Raw genomic sequence first — 23661 nt, 5'->3', positions numbered from 1 at the left:
GGCAGCAGTTAGGTTTTCCCCACACGGAAAGCTGTAGCACTGTACTATGCTTCCTCACATCCTGACCTTGTCTCTCACTCATTAGCATCTCTTTGCTTCTACTCAACGATTCTTGCTTGTCAGGGCTATTTGATGTTCAGGGCTATTTTCTATTGTTAGACATGGCTAGTCTTTCCTTGAAGATTATTAAAGGACATGTGTGTGATTGTTTGTTGTGAGCCTGGGATTAGCATCAGTTTTGCTACCTGTGATATTTCCCTGTTAATATCAATGAAAGAAATTGCGAAGATTATATGCACTAGTAACAGTTGGATGCACAATGAATAGATCAGAAAAAAGAGCATGTAAGCAGTATCTCCTACTATAAAACTGTCTTTGTTAAATAAAAAATTAGGAATGTCTGAGTGTGTTCATTGAAGGTGCTACTTCGTTGCTTTCTGAGAATTTAATAGCTGGATTGGCTCTTTTAAATTTATTCAATATTTTCCTTTGTTAGCATTTCCCAGAAGAATCCTGTATTCATTTTCCTTTGCTGAAAAGCAAGAGGTCTCAGAAACATGACTTTTGTTCCACACTATCACCTTCAAGAGCTACATTGCTTTGTTTAACCTCCTCTAAGCCATTTATCACGAACCTCTGCCGTCATATTGTAATGAGTTATGAAATCTGCTGGTTTTCATGATTAAAATATATAATCCATGGTTTCTGGTTTTTACCTTTTCCATAAGAACTGGAATAGGTAAACTAAAGATTATGATGTCTTGAATGTAAAATTGGTTTTCATCTGTTTTCTTACACAATTTCTTCAGTTTAATCATTTCTCATTCTGTTGGGGGGAGGGGGCGAATGAACCACCCATGCAAATTGTTGCCTTGTAACGTTAGCAGATCTCCAGTGAATGCTATCATTTTATTTTGACCAATTTTGCTCATATTAAGATCTACAAACTACACATTTTTATTCTTCTGTTGTGAAAGTTTGCAGAATATTTTTATTAATGTTTCTGCTCTGGCTTTTTAAATATAAAATGCCTAATTTTAAAAACACAGTTCAGGGGGTTAAAGAGAACCTAGAAACCACACCATGCATCCTGAAAATTTAATGTGCTTGACAATAATGGCACTGAAACTGATCTGCTAGTAGGTGTGTGTGTGTGTGGGGGGGAAGTTACCCTTTTCTGTGCTAAGTGCTATTTATAACTAATGGTGTATAATAAATATTCTGTAGCTAATTTTCTATTAATTTAGTTGTCGGCTTGATCAATGTATGCTTCATAAATGGTGTATTATTATAAAAATAGGTAGCTGTTGTCTTACATTGGTATTGTGTGCATTTTGGGGACCTAGTGCCATTTATTTAATTAGACTAAAAATAATAGTGGTCATAGTTGAATTTCACTTAATGTTTAGTAATTAAAATGTAGAAATTATCACTACCAAATAATGCTAGATACCCCATAAAAAGGCATCAAATTATTTAGCTATTTCTGAACATTAAAGTAGGCAACAGAAACTAACAATACAATCTTAATGAAGAAAATTACACATTGGATATATAAGAAATGTATCCGTTATACATATAACTCCACTTTAGACAGTTTTAATCCAGTTCAGGAATTTAAGCAAAATATTTATTAAATCCAACTTTCATTGTTAAACTTATTCAATCAAAGGCTCTTTCTTGGTCTTATATTTCATTATAACAATGAGTTTAAAATATAGGACTGTATCTGTGAAGTGTGTGGAAACAATAAGCAACCTATACTCGCATATTTCAAGATTTTAAAGATAGCTATAAAGACTCTAAAAATGGATACTAACCAAAGAGATTCCTACTATTTGTTACTTACCGTATAAGTTACTGTGTCTCAGCACATCCTTTTTTAATTAAGCACACTTTCAAAGGGCCATCTACCATGAATGTAAATATGCAGTATTTGGAAACTCTGTTTGCATATATAAGACAAGTTTACATTTTAGTAACTCTCTCTTTGTATGATGTATAATAATTTTTTAAATAGCACTGGCAGCAAATGGTAATGGAATAGCGCTCACTATTTGTATGAATTATTAATGTTTCCACAATATTCTCATGTTAAGGAAAACATTACAAATATTTTAAAATTGAATCCTTAAGTATTTTACTCTACTGATTTATGAAGTTATACAGGTTGTTAAATGTCTTTAATAAAAGTTATTGTAATGTTGAGTTAAAGAATAAAGTTTGCGTTATTTACTACTAAATTAACCTTTCAAGTCATCCCTCTGCAAATAACAAAAGTTATGTTGATGATTAAAATATTAGTGTTGCTATGCATAATAAACTGGTTTTGTTTTTAAAAGGGACCATTGTTTTATTAAAATTGTTTTTGTTTTACATATTTAATTGTGGATATTTGTCAAAAGTGACACATTTTAGATTATTCAGAATTTCGATTGCTGCAAATAAGAATAGTGACTTTTAGAGGCTTCTATTCTTTTGCCTTAGGTCACTGTTTTATACCTTTTGCCAGGTGCCTCAGTCAATCCTTGGAAAATTTATGATGCAATAGTTTGGGTATCAGTTGTGCTTTGGGATCTTTCAATGTGTGTATCAATAAAAAGTTTTTTACAACAAACATCATAGTTGAATGGAATAAGAATAAAAATGGGACAGAATGAATGTCATAGTTGTTTTTTTCACACTTAAATGAAGTATAAGAACTGTATACGTTATTTTTATAGAGACCGCATATATTGAAATGACTGCATCCACATCTTTAAATTTTCTCATGAACTAGTTCAAGCAACAAGTTTTTTCACCCTTTGAATTATTCATATTTGACTAGTTTACTGTGTATGTATTCAAGGGATTTTGGTGTGTTTTCGCCCCCCCCCCCCCCCCCCCCCCCCCCCCCCCCCCCAAGATCAATCCAGGAATCTTTAGGTTTTTTCAAAGGCAAAATTTATACATACAGTGCTGAATAATATTTTCAAAGAGCTCACTGGCAGTGGTATGCTAGGAAGAGTGCATTGTGAATCTTTGGAGATCAAAGAGCTCAGAACAATGTAGATAGTCTAAACACCGGGGACAAATTTTGCAATAACTTGCATCTTATACATTCTGTTCAATTGTATTTCAGAGCAGAATTAGAATCATAATAGAGCACATGAAATTGTAGTGCTAACACAATCACTGCTGCTGCTAACTGCCCTGGACTGCTCAAATGTATTCTGTTATCTCAATTTTTGACTACATTGGTGACTGCTGAAAAGTGCTTTTTCCCACTGAGATTCTGTGAAATCATAGGTGCTGGAACTAAGGATGCTGCTGCACCTCCTGGCTTGAAGTGGTTTCCATCATATACAGGGTTTACAGTTTGTTCAATGACTCTCAGCACCCTCACTATACAAATTGTTCCAGCACCCCTGGGTGAAATCCATCTTTATAAGAGACTGTGTATTGTAATGTTGATTTCAAACATAGTCTTGTATATCCCTCCCTGAAAGGAATTTCACTGAGACTCCCTCCGTTACATATTAAATTATTCTTTTCTTGAAAAAACTCAAGTTATCTCTGGTTAGAAGCTGACATTCTTACATCAGCATTGATATCTATGTTGATGACTTATGATAAAGAAATAAAATGTACATACAGCAGATTCCTTTTTAATTAATGCCATTCAAAAACCTATATCTCACTACATTAGTGGTGGGTTAATTAAGGCTGGTGCGAAGGCAGACATAAAGTTGCTATTGCATATCAACATGGATAATTGACATATTAAATTTGCTTGAGACATTATGCAAAAATGATTCATATATTAATAAAATTTGCATATGTAAATATACCATTTAAATTTATTCATTTTCTTTCCTATATGCACAGAAAATTATAAACAGAAGTTGAGAAATATGTGTAGTTTTCAGTTGATCACAGTAATGATTGATGCAGCTAAAGTTTGCTTCTAAAATATGGCTATAGTGACTTCTATCAACTGTACTTATTAAAGTTTTAGGTAGTAAAATCAATTAAATAATTAAAATAAATAATAAAAGCTTTGAAATAGTTGCATGTATAATTCTAATATTTATATCTATAACTTACTGCAGTTAGAAAGTGTACGAAAACACAGTCCACCTGAATAAAGACTCTCATTACCACTAGTGGTTGCATGTGTGGAAAAAACACAAGTTGTGCAAAAATTACATGCTGACCTGCTTGAATGTATCTCATTACTCAGCATATTTTTGAATGTCAGCAGTCAAATTCAAGCAGCTTAATATAACAGCTCAAGCTAGGGCTTTACAGTGAACCTTCTATAGCAGGAGGTTGTATGTGAGAGATTATGGTTGTCAAAACTTTAAAATTTAGGAGAAATATAATCAAAACCCAGGACTGCCCCATTCTGGGTAAGGCAGTGGAGTTTCAGGGGGCAACAGCCTTGCGCCCCCTCAACGCTGCCCGTGGGCTCAAGGTTTCAGCCTGCGTCAGGATTTCAGCCCCTGCTCCTGGCTTCAGGGGGGGGAGGGGGGAGTTCTGCACTGTTCCTGGTTTCAGCAGGGGGTGGGGGAGAAGCAGTTTGGGGTTTCAGCCCTGCACTGCTCCTGTCTTCACCCGCTTCAGCTCTGCTTGGGGCATTGGGTTTCAGCGGGGGGACTCGGGGCCACAGACCACTGGTTGAGAATCGCTGCTATATGGGACATTGACTTCTTAACTTGTTCTTCAGAGAACTCCTTTTCTTTTAAATAAAGCAGCATGCAGTTCTTTCTCTGTGACCTTCAGTAAAGCCACACAGGGGAAACTTTAGTACAAAAATGAAAAGTACTAATCAATGGAGGTATGGAACAATTTGACCCAAATCAGTAGAGAGAAAAATCCTGGTTTATAATGGATAAAAACCTATATAAATATACAGTACAGACACTCCCTGACTTACTCAATCATTCCATTCCAGAAAGCCTTGTGTAACCCAAATTTTACATAAGTTGGAAACGTATATTGTGCAAGCATAAAAAACCTAACATTTTCTGCTCTAAATCAATCTTCTTTCGCTAATGAACTGGTCCTGCACTCTTGCTATCACTTGGTCGTATTCCCGGCATGATTTGAATGAAATAATAGGGTGAAATAACAGAAATACAGTATCACTGAAATAACACGAGGCTGTGAGAGTGCAAAGCCTTCCCTTGTAGGAGATGCTACTGCTGTATTCCTCCACACACCGCACTACAGTACAGTACTTTGCATTTCCGTACACTATGCAATATTTTCCACAACTTGAAAATTTTATTTATGCCTTATGGAACTTTTTGCGTAAGGTCAAATTTGCGTAAGTTGGGTCTTGCATAACCTGAGGAGTGTCTGTACACGTGTGTGTGTGTGTGTGTGTGTGTGTGTATATGTGTATATATTGTCTGTTGTGTATGATATAGGTGGGATTGGTAACATCACTTTTTAAGGTTGCCTGATTCTTCCTGTTATAAGTCAGTTTTCAGGAGTTGGGCCATTTCTGAGAACATATCTATGGGGGAAAAAAATCTAGATTTGTCTATACACTAAAAAATAAATAAATAAATAAAATAAATATTGATCTTTTATTTTAAATGCTCTAGTGCCGCCATGCTTTGGATTAGAGACTTGAAATTTGGCAGGGGGTGGCCTCTTTGTCAGGGATGTGTATTTTGCCATGTTTGTGAAAAATTGGCGAAAAATTGTCCAAATTATAAGCCTTCAAAAAATTGCAGTTCACAGTTGTGCAGAGATTTCTTTGATTTTGGCAGCTAACATCTCTGAAGCATGCACACTGAGCCTCTCACAGATCCTAGTGCTGACCAGACTGGGCCTGTACTATTCCCGGGAGTGAGTGAGCACGTTCCGTATCCTCACAGCTCCTCTATGTGACAGGACTGTCCATGTGCCATCACCACAGAGCAACTGAGTGTGCTCCAGCCCTGGGTATGGGGGATCAGAAATACTTTCCCTGTAATGGCTGTTCCCAGCCACTCTGGACCTAGTTAGGGCTAGGCACAGGAACTGAGAGCAGGGAGCCTATCCATTCTGTGCTCTCAGTGACCCTCTGTTGACATGATGGAGAAGGAATTCATCTGATTTGAATGCAGAGTGAACAAAAGCTGGACCAGGGGAGAGACTGTAATAGATTAGGACAGGGATTCTGATGAGACTGGGATTATCTGGGCAAGGAGACTGTGGGAGAGGGTGGGTTGCAACTAGCTGGACAAGGACAGTAGGAGTTGGAACTGTGTGGGAGGAGACTGGCAGTGGGAATTAATGAGGGGGATTGGGGGGGAGGCTGGGAGCCAGTTGGCTGGGTAGAGGGGGGGGGGAAACAGATCAGATGAGAAGCTGGGATGGTGTGAGGAGATATGGACTGACATAACAAGGAGACCAGAGCTAGGAATAACTGGGTTGTGACTGGAGCTGGGAGCCATTGGGCAGAAAGAGACATTGGACAAGGAGCTAGGGGAGGAGAACCTGGTTCCAGGTGGGGACTCTGAGAGGCTAGAAGTCAGCAGGGAGATTAGGATTTGGACAACGAAGCCTGGACGGGGAGACTGGGATGAGAACCCTGAGGCATGCAGACTAGGATTGGGTAGGCAAGGAGAATAGGACAAATAATCAGAGTTAAAGAAGAGACAAGATTTGGATAGGGACAGGTTAGAGGGTATGAGACAGAAAAGGTTGAGATCGGGGTGGACAAGTGCGTGCTCACTAGAGCATGCCCACTAGAGTATGCTCCTTTCCAGAGCCTAGAATGCGACCCAAGATTCCAGGGTCTCTCCATTTCTCTGCTTTCAGCAAATATCTGTGAAATCCATTGGGAAACAATGTGCCTCAGCCCCTTCTAGAGCTGGTCTGCATAAAGGATGAAAACTTACTATTGCTAAGAGTTACTGTGACAGGGATCTGGGTTAGAGATCTAAAGGTTCCAAGCATGCTAATGATCATGTGGGTGTCAGTGTGATGTCATGTGATGGGATTGCTGTTTTTCAGGGTGGGTGGGGTTTTTTTTTTTTTTTTTTTTAAACCTAGGAAGTTACCAACAAAAATCTGTTAAAAGAACATTATTAAAGATGCACAATCAAACACTCAAAAGTTAAGAAGTGTGAGTATTAAGGCATTATGCATTATGATACAGTCTTAAATTACATGATCAAATACTATTTTCCTGCCTCCTTCAGTATGCAAGATGAATCTGCTCTCAGGGTGGCATCAGGGTTGCATAGTAAACACGACTATTGTCTGTAGGGCTCCTGCCTCATTTGTTGCAGAGGTTGGAAGATGTGTAGTGAATGAAGTAGGGCGAAAAGGAAAAAAGGGTCTCCTAGTTAAGACAATTGCATGTTGCCCTTGAGTATTGGATTCTATCCATGCCTCTGCTGCAGAGTTCCTGTATGATGCTACGCAAGTCACTTAAAACAAACTGTTCACAGGTGGTTGCTATGTACATGTTCCTCACTTTCTGGGTGCCTGACCTGAGACCCTGGGGTCTGATTTGCAGAAGCGCTGAGTGCTCACAGCTATAACTGAAGTCAATGGGAGATGTGCTTTGAACACACACAGTTCTGTATAATGCTAAGTACCCTGAAAAAACCAGGTTCCAGCTAGCTCAAATTGGACATCCAAATTTAGTGGACATCTTTGTACTTAACGTCTCTGTGCCTCAGCTCCCCATCTGTAAAATGGGGATAATATCAATCCCTTCATCTCACAGGACTGTTGGGTAAATAAATTGACTGTCTGTGAAGCACCCAAGTACTATAATGAAGAGTGCCACTGAAAAACCCACAAAGAAATAAATAATTCTGTATTCAGAACAAAGTTTGAATAGTGTGCAGTAAATAAGGCCTGGGGCCATAGTGAAGAATGTGGAGGGGGAAAAAAAAGGTTGAATAGAGTGATGAAGTATACAGATTCAACCATGGGCAGCAAGGGATTAAGGAGTAGCTCTGGGCTCAGCCAACTCCCATCCCTGCAAGTGATGCACAGACTGGAGGAGGAGTTAGGGTGGCCAGATGTCCCGATTTTATAGGGACAGTCCCGATTTTGGGGTCTTTTTCTTATATAGGATCCTATTACCCCCACCACCACCACCACCACCCACTGTCCCGATTTTTCACACTTGCTGTCTGGTCATCCTAGGAGGAGTTAAAAGGAAGCAGAACACTCATTTGGGGGTAGACTAGGGTAGAGAGCAGACCTATAACTCGCAGCTCCTGAGGAAAGGGCTGAGGGAAGGTAGGATCTCTCCCAACAACTGTCTGAAGGTCCTTCCCCAAGGGATGGGAGGACCTGCTTCTGATATACCCGGAGAAGGAGGCATTTCCCCCTTCTCATACTAACTCTGTTTGTTTGTATTGGTTCCCCTTGTTTTCTTTATGGATTATCCCAGAAGGGGAGGAGAGGCTTGGAAGTGACCTGGCCAGAGGGCCAAGTCAGAGGAGGAGGCAGCTGCTATCTCCACTGAGAGAGAGCTGCCACACTATGCTAGCCGCGAGGAGGCGCCAAGCAGTGAGCTGACCCTTTTCGCACGTTGTTGCCACAGACTGCGAACTTTGGACAATAGAGGGGTACAGGAAGTAGCCCTGGGAGAGCAGCCTTAAGGACTCTCAGAGCCCAAGACCAGAGCTTGGTGGAGCGGGAGAGCCTGGGCTCCCCTTCCCCTGCTGCATTTCAAAGGGCCTAACCCCCTGACCAGTAGGTGACTCCCCACAAGTGCCAATAATCACAAATAGCTATCCACTTGGTGTGCAGGGAATGAGGAAGGGGTTCTGTGGCAAAAATAGTATGAGATCATGTAATTAAAGATGGTCTCATAATGCATACACCCAAAGGGGCCAAATTAAGATTGTATAGGCAGGGAGCCATGATTCTGACTTTGCACCTTTCATGTTCTTTAACACATTTTTTGTGTGTGTAATATATTTACATAATGTATGTACTGTACAGAGAGACAAGGTGGGAGAAGTAATATCTTGTATTGGACCAAGTGCTATTGGTGGGTGTTTTTTTTTTTTTTTTTATTATTCTTTATATATATATATATACTGGTTTTAAACTATGGTTAACCAGTTTCTTGGTTGGTTTGGGTCAAATTGTTCCATAGCTAAATTAATTTAAAAAGTAAAGCAGTCTCTTTCATTGGGTATCCTTAGTTCTTCATATAGCTGTTGCTTATTTCTAGCCTTGTTTTTCTGTCCACCTCCTGAATTTCATTGACTTGGGCAATTCAGGATTTGTACCGCAGGCTAAAGTGCCTTAATCATTTAAAATAGGTACTCTTTGCAGGTATCAATATTTAATTTGACAAATTTTCTGGTATTAAAGTACCAATTCCTGGTTCAGATGATATTCTAATTTCCGACAGCTCTCAGTGAAGTTGAGGGACTTGGATGAGGCCCATGGACAGAAGGGAAAGTCGTTGGGCTTTTTTAGCTTATCTTGTTTTATTGCTCTGGTGTGGAGGGGGAAGTCGGAATCAGAAAACTATTGACTTATTTCCCTTAATAGTCTCTCCAAGTTGTTAATGGTGTGTAAGTTAGAGGTACGAACCTAAATTTAATAATTTAGAAATGTTAGGTTATAGGTTCATAATTTAAAATCCTTTTAGAGATATAAGTAGTTTCTTCCAGTATAGAATAGAAGGAAAATATTTCACTTTGGTATATGTGTTCTGTAACTTCTTTTCTCCTCCTGCCCTCACCCCAAACTTTTTCAGGTTCTCTCATGTCTAGTATAATTACTACAGTAGAATCTCAAAGATACAAACACTGGAGTTACGGATTTACCGGTCAAACAGACACCCAAGAAGTCCTCAATCAGGCAGCAGAGGAGACAAAACAAACAAAAAACCAATCAGCAAATACTGTACTGCCTTGGGGCTGTAGCCCTGGGGCTCACAGCTTCAGTCATGGGGGGAGTTGGGGCTGCAGGAAGGGGGTGTCAGGGTTCTGGGTGGGAGGGGGGACTAGGAACTTCTGACCCTCAGGAGCACGAGGCTTTAGACCGGGGGTAGTGCTGGGGCTTGAGGCTTCAGCCCCACGGCCCCTTTTCCAGCTTCAGACCCGTGAAGGTCATCAGGGCTTTAGCTAAGAGGGTGCACCAATTTCAACCCCAGCACTCCCCCTGTAGCAGAAGCTCTGAGCCCCAGCACCTACTGTGAGGCTGAAACCTGGAGTGGAGCCACGGGACTGAAGCTCTAAGCCCCAGTGTTTCTCTCTTCTTCCTCCCCCGCCCCCCACCAATCTAAAGCCCTGAGCCCTGGTGCTCCCAGGGAGTAGAAGCCCTGAACCCCCTGCCAGGAGCCCTGGCAGCCCCTAGGGTCAGAAGCCCCGATTCCCCCTCCCACCTGGAGTCTCCCCATCCCCTCACTGTGGCTGAAATCCCTAATGTCTTGTTCAGAGTTATGGACCGTTTCAGAGTTATGGACAACCTCCATTCCCAAGGTGTCCATTACTCTGAGGTTCTACTGTAACTTTGGAAGGGTTCTAGTGCTGAGAATTTCTTACCAGATTTAGAGCACAGTTCTAATTTAAGTGAAACTTCAATTGACTTTAATTACCAACCAAGGAGCCTACATCAGAGATAATACACTTCATCTGTAACTCTGTCCTCTGTCTTCCCTAGGGATGCCAGCTTTCCATTACCCCTTTACCAAACCACACCATTCCAGCCTAACACTGTACTACTCCAAACATCAAACTAATACTGTTGGGAGAAGAGAGTTTGATATGGGGGTATGTGCGTAAAGGGAAAGGCAAACCTAACAATGCGATACGTGGCCTGTGGTGTATGGTAGTTGTAGTAATGATAAAGAGTGTTTTTGTGCGTACAAGAGAAGAAGGTATGTATTTGTTACATATTCATTTCTTTCCTTTATGGGTTTGGATCAGGGGTATGGTGTGTAGCAATGTTAACTGCTTCAAATCACAGCACATTTTTTGGGGTATTAATTGTGTTTACTTTGATGCTTTTGGCAACTGTCCCAAGCTATTGCTTCCTCAAAACTCCAGTAAGAGTTTTCCACTAACTTTGTTTTTAAAAAATACCAAAAATAAATCTAAACAATACTCTCATACTATTGTTATAGTGAACACACATACTTTACCTCTTCTTTGGAATTGAGAAGTCCTTGGTGTTTTGTCTGGATTGAATTTTGAGACTGTTTCTTGCCAGGGGGTTGAAAGATATTGATAGCATCATCCTTCTTCCTGCATTCATAGTCCTGCAAATGATAGCACGAGAGAGTACACATGCTTCAATAATTGTTTTAGAAAGATCACTAATGGTGTTTGATCACTCCAATGGTTATCTGCTTGACCTCTGTATGTGCTGCTTTGGACTCATTCACTTGTGGTTACAATGCACAATGAATAGAATTTCTCCTGTCCTCAGTTCTTGTCAACCTTAGAGATCATTCGGACATTAGCTCTGTATTTTTGAGCAATTAATTATTATTGCCCATTACATTATTATTTTTATTATCTCAACTCTAGTTTGCAAGACTGATGGATGCTCCAAAACCTGTCAGTGCCTGATTTAGATCAATCTAATACAGAATGATTGCAGTATATGTTGACATCCTATAACTTAGTGAAGTTGGTAAGTTTGGAATCTGTAAAAGAGAGATGTTTCCTGCTTTTGAAGTTCAAAAATCAACCTTCAAAAAGCCACCCTCCAACACTTTTCAATAATGTGTTTTAATCTGCAGTTTCTTAATGTTTTGTTTAATTTCATAGAGAATTATAACATTACTAATAAACTATTCTGTATAAAGCAGTGGACAGATAGCTCACAGTGTTGCAGTTATCTGTATTTGGGGTCTAAATTCATCCCTAACTCTTGACTTCAGAGGAGTTAGAACAAGGATAAATTTGCACCAGTATGTTAATACAGGTAAATACAGGTAAATGGCTGACTGGTTGATATAGCTTTTCTCTGATCCCTTCTACAAACAGTTTAGTTTGCTTCCAAACTGACCCCCTTTTCAATGGGATTTGTTTTCAACAAATGTGTTGTAGTTTTCCATTTCAGAAAAGTGGAACAACATTCATGCTGCATACTTTATTGGAGCATTTGCAAGCAAAGGGTTACTCATGAACAATCCTTGCTGAATGCTAATAGAATTCAGAATATAAGAAATCTTAAGAGAGGAAAAAGACCATCTGGCCCAGCATGCCTACCCATTTCTTACTTATCTTAATGCCACCTTCCCGCTTCTATACCTGACCCTTTAATCCTCTCCTAAAGAAAGAAATCCAAATGTCTCAGGAGTTCTTTATGCTGCAATCACTTCTTCCTATAACTTATTGTGAATGTTTTGTTGGCCTGTAGGTGAGAGAATTCTGGTGAAATTCCCTGAACAGGTGACACTGGTGTAAAATATTGCAGCTTCTGTATAGTGCCTTTCCCCAGCACCCACACCCAGCTGAGAGGAAGATGTATGGGGAGAGGAGGCTGGCTGAACTGCCAGGGAATTAGAACCCTTGGTGTCTGTCTGCTTGCTCCACACTCCCCACTTTCCCAGGCGTATGTGGAAAGCCTGTACAAGGCTAATGGGAGTGCCTAGGCATCACATCTAGGCTGTGACTGGCCTATTTGGGGGAGGCCAAGAGAATTAACTGGTTCCTGTCACTGTGTCTCTCCTTCTGAGGGACAAAAAGTGCCTGGGCCAGGGGTAAGCTTCCACAGAGTGCTCCCACCAATCTCAACCTTCTTTGTTTTTGTAGTTGGCTGGTCAGTTCTCCAGAGATATGTCTACGCTGCAATAAAACACCTGTTTTTAGTTCAAATGTCAAATTTGCAAATGAACTGGAGCTCAGCAGTTTCTCTTTGGAGTCTGGTCCTGAGGACCAATTTGCAAATTTGACACCATCAGATCAGGATTAAACAAAGACTGTGAATGGCTATCCAACTAGAAGCAGTTTCTCCTCCCTTGGTGTTCACACCTCAACTGCTAACAGAGCACCTCACCCTCCCTGATTGAACTAACCTCGTAATCTCCATACTGATTTATACCTGCCTCTGGAGATTTCCATTACTTGCATCTGAAGAAGTGAGGTTCTTACCCACGAAAGCTTATGCTCCCAATACTTCTGTTAGTCTCAAAGGTGCCACAGGACCCTCTGTTGCTTACAAATTTGTAATTTAAAAACCACTTATTAGCGAACAGAGCATCAGCCTATAACAGTACAGCTCTGAATGTTTTATTCACATGTAATTTGCCAATTGTAATCGGTTACCAGAAAGGAAAGCAAGCTTAGAAACTTTTCTAAGTCCCACATTTTGACTGGCTAAAACCTTGTCCTTAGCTTGCAGCCTTTAAGAGAACTAATGACCACCAAATGCTCCCAAATCCAATCCATGGACAGGTTAATCCAACATTTTGTATTGTTTTTGTGTACATATGCCTTGATATTTTGTGATGGGTTGATATTAAAATAGTTTCTAGGGGAGACATATTGGTCATGGTTCTCATTTACATGTAGACTCTTTACAGTGCTCTGGCAAATAAATGTAATGTACAGATTGTCAAAGCCATGGAAACAGACCTCTGTGTAAATAAGCTTTGAGTCAATTTTCTTTTTCTCTATATTTGTACAAATAGGTTAAATCTTTTCTATGTGCCTTTTTAGCAGTTTATAGAGAGAAGGAAAAAACAAAATGCAAACTTTTTCACGGAATGAAATATTCACACCATTAAAGAGGATTTAATTTTCTTCTAAAGCAACAAAATATTTTCTATGAAACTACTCTGAAAACTAGTTTTCTAATGCATGTTTAGGACTTAAGGCAAATCTAGCTACTTTAATTTATCATCTGTCTGGTAATAGGCAGTTTCTTGGTTGTTATTGCTCAAATTTCAACTACACTAGCAGCTTAAGTTAGGGGGCAGGGGAGGGTTGTACAATTGAAGCAAAAAATAGAACAGTTCCATAGCTTCAAGTGCTTTACAATGTATTGATTATCATAACTTTTGTACAGTATATCAAATAACAATTTGATGGAAAAGTGTTTTGCTATAGATGATAGAATTTATAGAGACACATTCTAATACCTGTAAGGAATATATGAATATATTAACTTTATTTTTGTCTCTATTTAATGTTCTATGTACTGTGACAGATTTCAGATGCATACAATCAATTACAATGAGTCTTTAGTACTCTGTTTTCATACCTGAAGGACATCAAGGTCATTTTCCATTCAGTGTGGTGATGTTTCAGATAAAGGCATGCCTTCAGTAGTATCAGATGATTTGTGAGATAATGTGCAATGGACTACCTAATAAAGGAATACTTGAGCATTGTTTTCTGTGAATAATCTGAGGGTCATCCAGGATATTTATTGCTTCATGACCTGTAAAAAGCATCTTCTTTGGTGTCTGTATTTCTAAAAACTGCTTATATTTTGTGTATAGATGAGGATCTCTTCTGATAAATATATACAAATTCCATTCAAAAATGAAGTGTCAGTACATTATGTGCTCAGATTTTTCCTTTTCTCTGTCTCCTAGCTGTAGCAGATGGTTTGTTTGCGCTATGCTTATTCTGCCCATATTGGAGTCTGTATTTAAACTATGAACAGTTTAATTTAGGATTGATGTCATGTCACTTGCTGTCACTATGCAAAATAAGAAACAGAATATAAGCATTTTCTCTAGCAACCTATACTAATATTTATAGGCAGTGCGATGACAGTCATCAGTTTCAATGCTTTTCTATGCTGAAGATGCAAGGAAAGTTCTCACTCTGGTGAGTGAGAAGATACAAGATTATGGTTCTTTAAGATTTTGATCCTTTGCTCCTCATCTAGGGTGAAATTCTGGCTCCACTGAAGCAGTGGCAAAACTTCCATAGATTTCAATGGGGCCAGGATTTCACCCTCAGTAGTTTGACCTTTATTGTAAATTGTCTGACTAGAGCAATTTAAATGGAAGACCTCTCCTTTGCCAGAATATATAGTGGTCTAATCTGTGCATGACAACGCATTCTTTTCCTTTCCCCTCACTATGCCCTCCTTCCCCCATCACATACCCCTAAAAAAGATTAGGTCTGAGATTCTAGAACAAAGGGCAAAGGAGATTGTTTATGTAAAGTGCTCAATATTACTCATCTTTGTTGATAGGGATAATACTGGCTTGGCACCAGCTAGGTGATCCATGCAATTGTGTCAATTGCAATTCTGGACCCAGCTGCTGTTGCTCTGTCTTCATAAGAGTATATTTCTCATCAGCACTTAGCTTTCTAAATCATTATGTGCATGTCAGTATTCAGTACTTCAATATAGTGAACTGTTTCTTCTTGAATGGAAACCCAACTTCAGGGGAAATTAATTGCCAATAGCAAACATAACATATTTTGTAGCACTTTAAAAAAAACCACAACTGACTTTCTGGAATGTGAGCATACATGTATTTCATAAGTACAGAGTATCTAGTCACTCTGTTCACTACCTGACGGAATGAAAGTGGACATTACACAAAACTACGTGTAAACTATGTTTGGCACAGTAATACTCCACCTCAGTATTTTGCTGTCCCTCTGTGTGCAGATCTCCCATTGACATCAATCAGTGATTTGTGGACAAGGGGAGAGCAGATGGGGAATACTGACATTTGGATTGGAGGACAGGATTGTGCCATGTTAGGCAATTCAAAACGATAGTACTAAATGAGAGAAGCTGGAGTGCTTTTATACCCACATTTTAAAAACCACTTGTCATTTTTACCCTTTTTTCTTTCTTAGCTCTTGCTATAAGTCAAAGCAACTGTCATCATTAAAGATGAGGGTTCTTAATGCCTTTGCTAATTCTGAGTTGTGCGTTTGATGGTTGCAGTGGACTTCTTGGCGAGAATGTGTGCATTCTAAGAGATGAAACAGTGCTTCATTTGTGAAAGATCCACTGGCGCAAACAAAAGTTCTTCTTCGAGTGCTTGCTCATATCCATTCCATTAGGTGTGCGCGCGCCGCGTGCACGATCGTCGGAAGATTTTTACCCTAGCAACACCGGCGGGTCGGCTGTGGAGCCCCCTAGAGTGGCGCCTTCATGGCGCTGAATATATACCCCAGCCGACCCGGCGCCCCCTCAGTTCCTTCTTACCGCCCCTGACGGTCGTTGGAACTGTGGAGCGCGGCGTAGCTGTTCTCCACTCTCCCTAGCTTACTTGATCATTCAGAGTTATAGTTATAGTTGTAGTTCTAGTGTTTATAGTTAAATAGTTTTTAAAGTTGTTATAGTTGTATTGTAGTTCAGGGGGTTAAGGGGGTCGTCTCCCCCTTTCTCCCCCGGCCGCGGGCCCGGGCTCATGCCCAACGCTCCCGGCTTCAAGCAGTGCGCCTCCTGCGCTAAGCCTATGCCAACGAGCGACCCTCATGACTCCTGTTTGAAGTGCCTGGGAGAGTCCCACCAAACAGACAAATGCAAGATCTGTAAGGCCTTCAAACCAAGAACCAAGAAGGAGCGGGACTTTCGGCTCAGGCAACTCCTAATGGAGGCGGCACTTAGCCCGGACACTCCTTCCACGGGCCAGACTTCGGTGCCTAGCACTTCGGTGCGCAGTGCCCCGGCGGCACCGGCTATGACGACCACACGAGTGGCGTCAGATAAGCCTCCCCGGCACCGGACCTCGTCGGCACCGCAAACACAGCAAGTGCCGCGGCGCCGGTCATTATCCCCAGGGCATAAAAAAGCCCATAAGACGGGGACGTCCGCGCCGAAGACACCGGCTCCCCCAGTGCCGGGGGTAGAGCCGCGTCCGCCGATGGAGCATCGGAAACAGGCTCCTCCAGCACCGTCGACTCCGGCGCCGAGGCCGTCGAGTCCGGTGCAAATAGCGTCTCCACCGAGGCCGGCGGTGATACAGTGTCTCCCGTCGACTCCAGAGACCTTCGCGGCGGCGAGAGACTTGATAGCTCTCACGGAGCCGGCACCGCCTCAACCACCGGCACCGACTGCACCGTTGACTCGCCCGGTACAGTCAAGAGGGAAACCTGCCTTGATGCGCCCTCCATCACAAGGGCTGGAACCTCGGCGCCGATCCAGGTCCCGAAGCAGGTCCCCACGCCGCTCGCAGTCCCGGCACCGAACGTCTCGGCACCGGTCGTACTCGCGGTCAAGATCTTCTTCGCGGCACCGCTCTACGTCTCGGCACCGATATGATCGTCGGCACCGGTCAACGTCGAGACGTAGTTCTCGGCACCGCCACGCTCGACGCTCGACGCCGAGGGGCCGATCCCGGCACCGGGCATACTCTAGGTCCTCGTCGAGGTCCAGATCCGATTCCCGGCACCGACGAGGTCATCGGCACCGGTCGCGGTCCCGGCACCGATCGCCGGCACCGCACAGAGATAGATCATCTCCGGACCGGCACCGTGCGGCACCGCAGACCACGGGGATCATTCCATCTTTCACGGCACCGCCATGGCCGTCAAGATCAGCGTCTCGATCCTCAGAGGACCTGTCGAGATCGGCATACCCCCCTCAGGGGCAGGCCGAGGAACGAGACTTGGGCCATTGGCAGGAGAGGGCAGAGGACCACCCTCATGGACCATCTCACTGGTCGTTTTGGACCCCGTGGGCGTACCACCAGGAGCAAGGGGCTCCGTTACCATCGACCTCTCGCTCGGGTCACTCGGTCAGAAGGGCCCCAGAATCCACCATCTCTCGGCCTCCGCCTGGAGGCGTAGAGGCTTCTGTGTCCACACCACCCGACACCGTGGACCCAAGTGCCGGTGATGCTCCGACCCAAGACCAGGGGGACCGGGACCCCCCCTTGGATCCACTACCACCAGAGGCATCCTCCTCCTCCTCTCCGGATGAGGCAGTGGCGGGCACTTCATGCACGGGTCCCCCTCCGATAGATCTTCGGGCTCACCAGGATCTCCTGCGCAGAATGGCCCGTAACATGGACCTGCAGACGGAGGAGATAGTGGAGGTGCACGACCCGATCGTGAACATCCTTGGATCGGATGCCCCTTCGAGGGTGGCGTTACCCTTGATCCGCACGATCCAAACGAACGCGGATACGATATGGCAGACTCCTGCCTCCATTCCACCCACTGCGAGAGGGGTGGAAAGGAAATACTTTGTCCCATCTAAAGACTATGGGTATTTGTACACACACCCCCAACCGTGCTCACTGGTGGTGGAATCAGTGAATGCACGAGAGCGCCACGGCCAGCAGGCTGCAGCGCCAAAATCAAAAGAGGCTAAGCGGCTTGATCTGTTCGGCCGTAAGGTTTACTCAGCCGGAGGGCTACAACTTAGAGCGGCGAATCAACAAGCGCTACTGAGCCGCTACAATTTCAACTCCTGGAACTCTATGGGGAAGTTTAAGGAGTTGATTCCCCAAGAGTCCAGGGAAGAGTTTGGAGCCATGGTTGAGGAGGGTAAGAAGGTGGCTCGGACCTCCTTACAGGCCTCCCTGGACATAGCGGACTCGGCCGCAAGGACCCTGGCCACAGGTATCGCTATGCGTAGGACCTCCTGGCTCCAAGTTTCGGGTTTGCCCCCTGAATTACAGCAGACCCTACAGGATTTGCCCTTTGAAGGACAGGGGCTGTTCTCGGAGAAGACGGACTCTCGATTACAGAGCCTCAAAGACTCCAGGACAATCATGCGCTCCTTGGGGATGCATGTTGCGGGTCCCCAGCGCAGACCATTTAGGCCCCAGCCTCAACGGTTTTACCCCCCTCCACCTCGTCAGAGACAGGACCCTGCCAGAAGGCGAGGGCGAGGTGGTAGGAGAAGATGGGCTGGCCCTCAACCTGGTCAAAACCAAGGGCCACCAAGACCACCTTCAGGTCCGAGACAGAACTTTTGAAGGTGCGGTCGAGGACGGCGCCCCAGTCATCCCCCAGGATCCAGCTCCCTCCTTTCGGGATCGCCTCTCCCACTTCCACCGTGCTTGGTCCCTTATAACTTCGGACCGTTGGGTCCTCCGCACGGTGGAGAGGGGATACGCTATCCAGTTTTCTTCTATCCCCCCCTCCCACCCCCCTTCCCCGTCCCTCTTCAGGGACCCTTCTCACGAGCAACTTCTTATGCAGGAGGTTGCTACGCTCCTGGCCATGGGGGCTATAGAGGAGGTTCCGATAGAGTTAAGGGGCAGGGGATTTTATTCCCGTTACTTCCTGATCCCCAAGTCCAAAGGAGGTCTGCGGCCCATCTTGGACTTGCGCGGACTCAACAAATTCGTAGTAAAGTTGAAGTTCCGCATGGTCTCTTTGGGGGCCATCATCCCTTCCCTCGATCCTGGAGACTGGTTCGCCGCCCTCGACATGAAAGACGCATACTTTCATATCTCAATTTACCCACCTCACAGACGTTTCCTGCGATTCGTGGTAAACACGGTGCACTACCAATTTACAGTACTTCCCTTCGGCCTATCCTCGGCCCCAAGGGTGTTCACGAAATGTATGGCGGTCGTGGCAGCGTACCTTCGTCGGCAAGGGATACAGGTGTTCCCGTACCTAGACGACTGGCTGGTGCGCGGTCGCACCAAGGAGCAAGTTCAAGCTTACGTCCACAAAATAGTGCACACATTCAGCGAGTTGGGCATCCTACTCAACAAGGACAAATCCACTCTAGAACCTACCCAGAGAATAGAATTCATCGGCGCAGTTCTAGACTCCAGTCGTGCACAAGCCATCCTGCCAGACAATCGCTTTGGCACCATCACGAACCTCATTCAAGGGCTCAAGGCCTTCCCAACTACCACGGTGAGGTCGTGCCTCACCCTGCTGGGTCACATGGCTTCCTGCACGTACGTAACCAGGCATGCCAGACTTCGACTTCGCCCGCTTCAAACTTGGGTGTCATCAATATACCGTCCACATCGGGACAGCCTGAACATGGTGGTCACGGTCCCGAACTCGATCCTGGCCTCCCTCACCTGGTGGCTAGATCACAATGTGGTCTGCGAGGGGATGCCATTTCACGCCCCACAACCCTCCCTGCACCTGGTCACAGACGCGTCATCTCTGGGGTGGGGCGCCCATCTCAACAAACACCATACCCAGGGCCTGTGGACTGCATCCCAGTTAGCCCTACACATCAATGTTCGGGAACTGATGACGGTACGCCTGGCGTGCCAGGCATTCCTCAGTCTCCTACGTGGCCGCTGTGTGTTAGTTCTCATCGACAACACCACGGCCATGTTCTACATCAACAAACAAGGAGGAGCACGTTCGTCAATTCTATGCCAAGAGGCCATTCGCCTGTGGGACTTCTGCATCGCCCACTCAATCCATCTCACGGCATCGTTCCTCCCTGGAGTCCAGAACACTCTAGCGGACCGGCTCAGCAGGTCCTTCCAAACGCACGAGTGGTCTATCCGTCCGGACATCATACATTCCATCTTCCAGAGGTGGGGGTTTCCCCAGATAGACCTGTTTGCATCTCGAGACAACAGGAAGTGCCACGTGTTCTGCTCCCTACAAGGTCGAGCTCCGGGCTCCCTCTCGGACGCCTTTCTGCTTCCCTGGAAAGACCACCTGTTTTATGCCTTCCCTCCGTTTCCTCTGGTCCACAAGGTACTGCTCAAACTGCGCAGAGACCAGGCACGGGTAATTCTGATCGCTCCTGCGTGGCCGAGACAACATTGGTACACCACACTGTTGGAGCTCTCGGTTCAGACACCGATCCCGCTTCCGTTGGATCCGGATCTCATCTCTCAGGACCACGGCCGGTTGCGTCACCCCGACCTCCAATCACTCCACCTCACGGCGTGGCTGCTCCATGGTTCACCCAGGCAGAGCAGCAATGCTCGCACTCTGTGCAACAGATTCTACTGAGCAGTAGGAAGCCCTCAACACGGACCACGTACCTGGCCAAATGGAAGCGGTTCTCCTGTTGGTGCGAACAACGAGCCACATCCCCGTTGCAGGCACCCATTCCCCTCATTTTGGACTATCTCCTCTCCCTAAAACAACAGGGGTTGGCGATTTCCTCAATTAGAGTTCACCTGGCCGCTATATCGGCCTTTCACCCAGGGGAACTCGCGTCCTCGGTATTCTCTAACCCGATGGTCGTTAGATTCCTCAAGGGCTTAGACCGGACGTACCCTCAACATCGTCAGCCCGTCCCGACGTGGGACCTCAACCTGGTTCTCTCCAAGCTCACAGGTCCTCCATTCGAACCACTAGCCACCTGTTCACTTTTGTACCTATCCTGGAAGACAGCCTTCCTCGTAGCCATCACCTCAGCAAGGCGCGTTTCTGAACTCAGGGCGCTTACATCCGAGCCCCCTTATACAGTTTTCCATAAGGATAAAGTGCAGCTTCGTCCACATCCTGCCTTTCTCCCTAAGGTGGTTTCTCCTTTTCATATCAACCAGGACATATTTCTCCCGGTCTTTTATCCCAAACCACATGCCACTCGCCAGGACCAACGTTTGCATTCCCTGGACGTACGAAGGGCCCTGGCCTTCTATATTGACCGCACAAAGCACTTTAGAAAGACGACGCAACTCTTCGTTGCAGTGGCCGACCGAATGAAAGGCTCACCGGTCTCCTCACAACGCCTATCCTCCTGGATTACGTCTTGCATCCGGACTTGCTATGACCTGGCAGGTGTCTCAGCACCACACCTCACCGCTCACTCCACGAGGGCCCAAGCCTCCTCGACTGCTTTCCTGGCACATGTTCCGATACAGGACATTTGTAGAGCGGCGGTTTGGTCATCAGTCCACACGTTTACAGCTCACTATGCACTAGTGCAGCAGTCCAGGGACGATGCTGCCTTCGGATCAGCGGTTTTGCACACAGCATTGTCTCACTCCGACCCCACCACCTAAGTTGGGCTTGGGAGTCACCTAATGGAATGGATATGAGCAAGCACTCGAAGAAGAAAAGACGGTTACTCACCGTTGTAACTGTTGTTCTTCGAGATGTGTTGCTCATATCCATTCCAAACCCGCCCCCCGTCCCCGCTGTCGGAGTAGCCGGCAAGAAGGAACTGAGGGGGCGCCGGGTCGGCTGGGGTATATATTCAGCGCCATGAAGGCGCCACTCTAGGGGGCTCCACAGCCGACCCGCCGGTGTTGCTAGGGTAAAAATCTTCCGACGATCGTGCACGCGGCGCGCGCACACCTAATGGAATGGATATGAGCAACACATCTCGAAGAACAACAGTTACAACGGTGAGTAACCGTCTTTTCCTAGTTGTTTCCTTCATCTGAGTGTCTTTCATACTTTAGCATGTCCCCCCCCCCTACTTTATCCCAGGAGCTAATAGTAAAATTTGAAGGGGCATTTTTGATGCTAGTCTTTTTGGCTTTTTTTTTCCAATTGCTGAAAATATAATTGATATACTTAATGGACATTGTCTATTCTGGAATGACTTGTATACTGTTTCCAGGAGGAGGTGGTAATAATTCTTTCACTGTATAAAGCATTCAATATCCCTTCAAATGAATACCCAAAATACAAATTTTTTTATAATCTGATATTCGATCTCTCCCACTTCAAAGAATAAATACCTCCAGCAAATATAACAATAAAATTAAAACCCAAATCATCCTTTTTTTCTACTTTAGATTGTCTGGCACCCAGGTTTTGAGTCTCAGAGTTTGGCTGCATGAAAAAAGTGCACTGGTTTTACTTGGGGTGTGGTTTTTAAACTGAATTAGTTAAATCTGTGTAGACAATAAATTTGTTTAAACCAGGATGATTACAGTTTAGTTTAGTTTGATTCCTGACCAATTTAAATTAAACCAAATTAAGCCACTCTTAAAACAAGTGTCCCCATACATTTTTATTACTGGTTTAAATGCATTATTTTAAAAACTGATTTAAATTAAACCTTTGCAACTTTTCATGTAGACAAGGGCTAAATGATTAGTTCAATTACAGTGTCTTGACCTGATATACTTTGATAATAAAAAAGAAATACATTAAGGCTAAGTTAAAATCCATATTCAAGATTTGCCTTTTTCTTTATTTGTTTGTTTTGTTTCTGTGTTAGCTAAGTATTGCTAAAGTTTGCTCCACTGTGACAATTGTTCCAACTGGATGTGACTTAATACTCAGCTGCTAATAAACTAGTCTGAAATACTTCTATAGCAACACAGAGAGGAACGGCTCATTGGCAGATTGCCAGTCATAAAATAAAATAATTATCCAGTAATCTGTAATAAAACATAATGAAATATATATTTTATAAGAGCAATAAATTTGAGAGCCTTGCAAAATCACTATTAAAATTCACAAAGCCATGGTCAAAATCTGGTCATCCATCCTTTGATGGATAAGTAAAAGAATTAATATTTTCATTTATTATCATGGTCATAAACAACAATTACTGTGGATGAATAGAATTTTCAAAGGCATATTATATGACTAGATGGTCCTTGTAATGTTCAAAAGCTAATAGGGTTACAAAGAATGCTATATTTATTGCCAAGCATGTCTTTATCTATATTGGCAAAAAATGATACTTGCCAATCTAATCTGGTATAATTAATATTATACCAGATTATAATATTAACAAGTTTTTGTACAAGTTGCCCCTGTTATGGTTCCAGAATTTATAGCTTGCGGGAGAGGGGGGGAAAGAGGGTTTGTTATGATAATATTGAACACTGAAAGTGATAAATGCTTTGTGAGTATAAAGTGTAAAAGCAGTGAGAGCTTCCTAACTATAGTTAAGATTTCTGGGAGT

The 23661-nt window shown here is 43.8% G+C and overlaps 1 protein-coding gene across 3 annotated transcripts in view; it reads left to right on the top strand.

Moving 5' to 3' along the window:
* The window catches only part of CRACD (capping protein inhibiting regulator of actin dynamics), a 221209-nt gene that overhangs the window by 173 nt on the left and 197375 nt on the right, over window positions 1-23661 (top strand). The gene's annotated exons all lie outside the window — the stretch shown is intronic.

This window comes from Trachemys scripta, chromosome 5, assembly GCF_013100865.1.
Source record: "Trachemys scripta elegans isolate TJP31775 chromosome 5, CAS_Tse_1.0, whole genome shotgun sequence".
Classification (NCBI taxonomy): Eukaryota; Metazoa; Chordata; order Testudines; family Emydidae; genus Trachemys; species Trachemys scripta.
The sequence above is the reverse complement of the archived record's forward strand: the minus strand, read 5'-3'. Positions and strand labels throughout refer to the sequence as shown.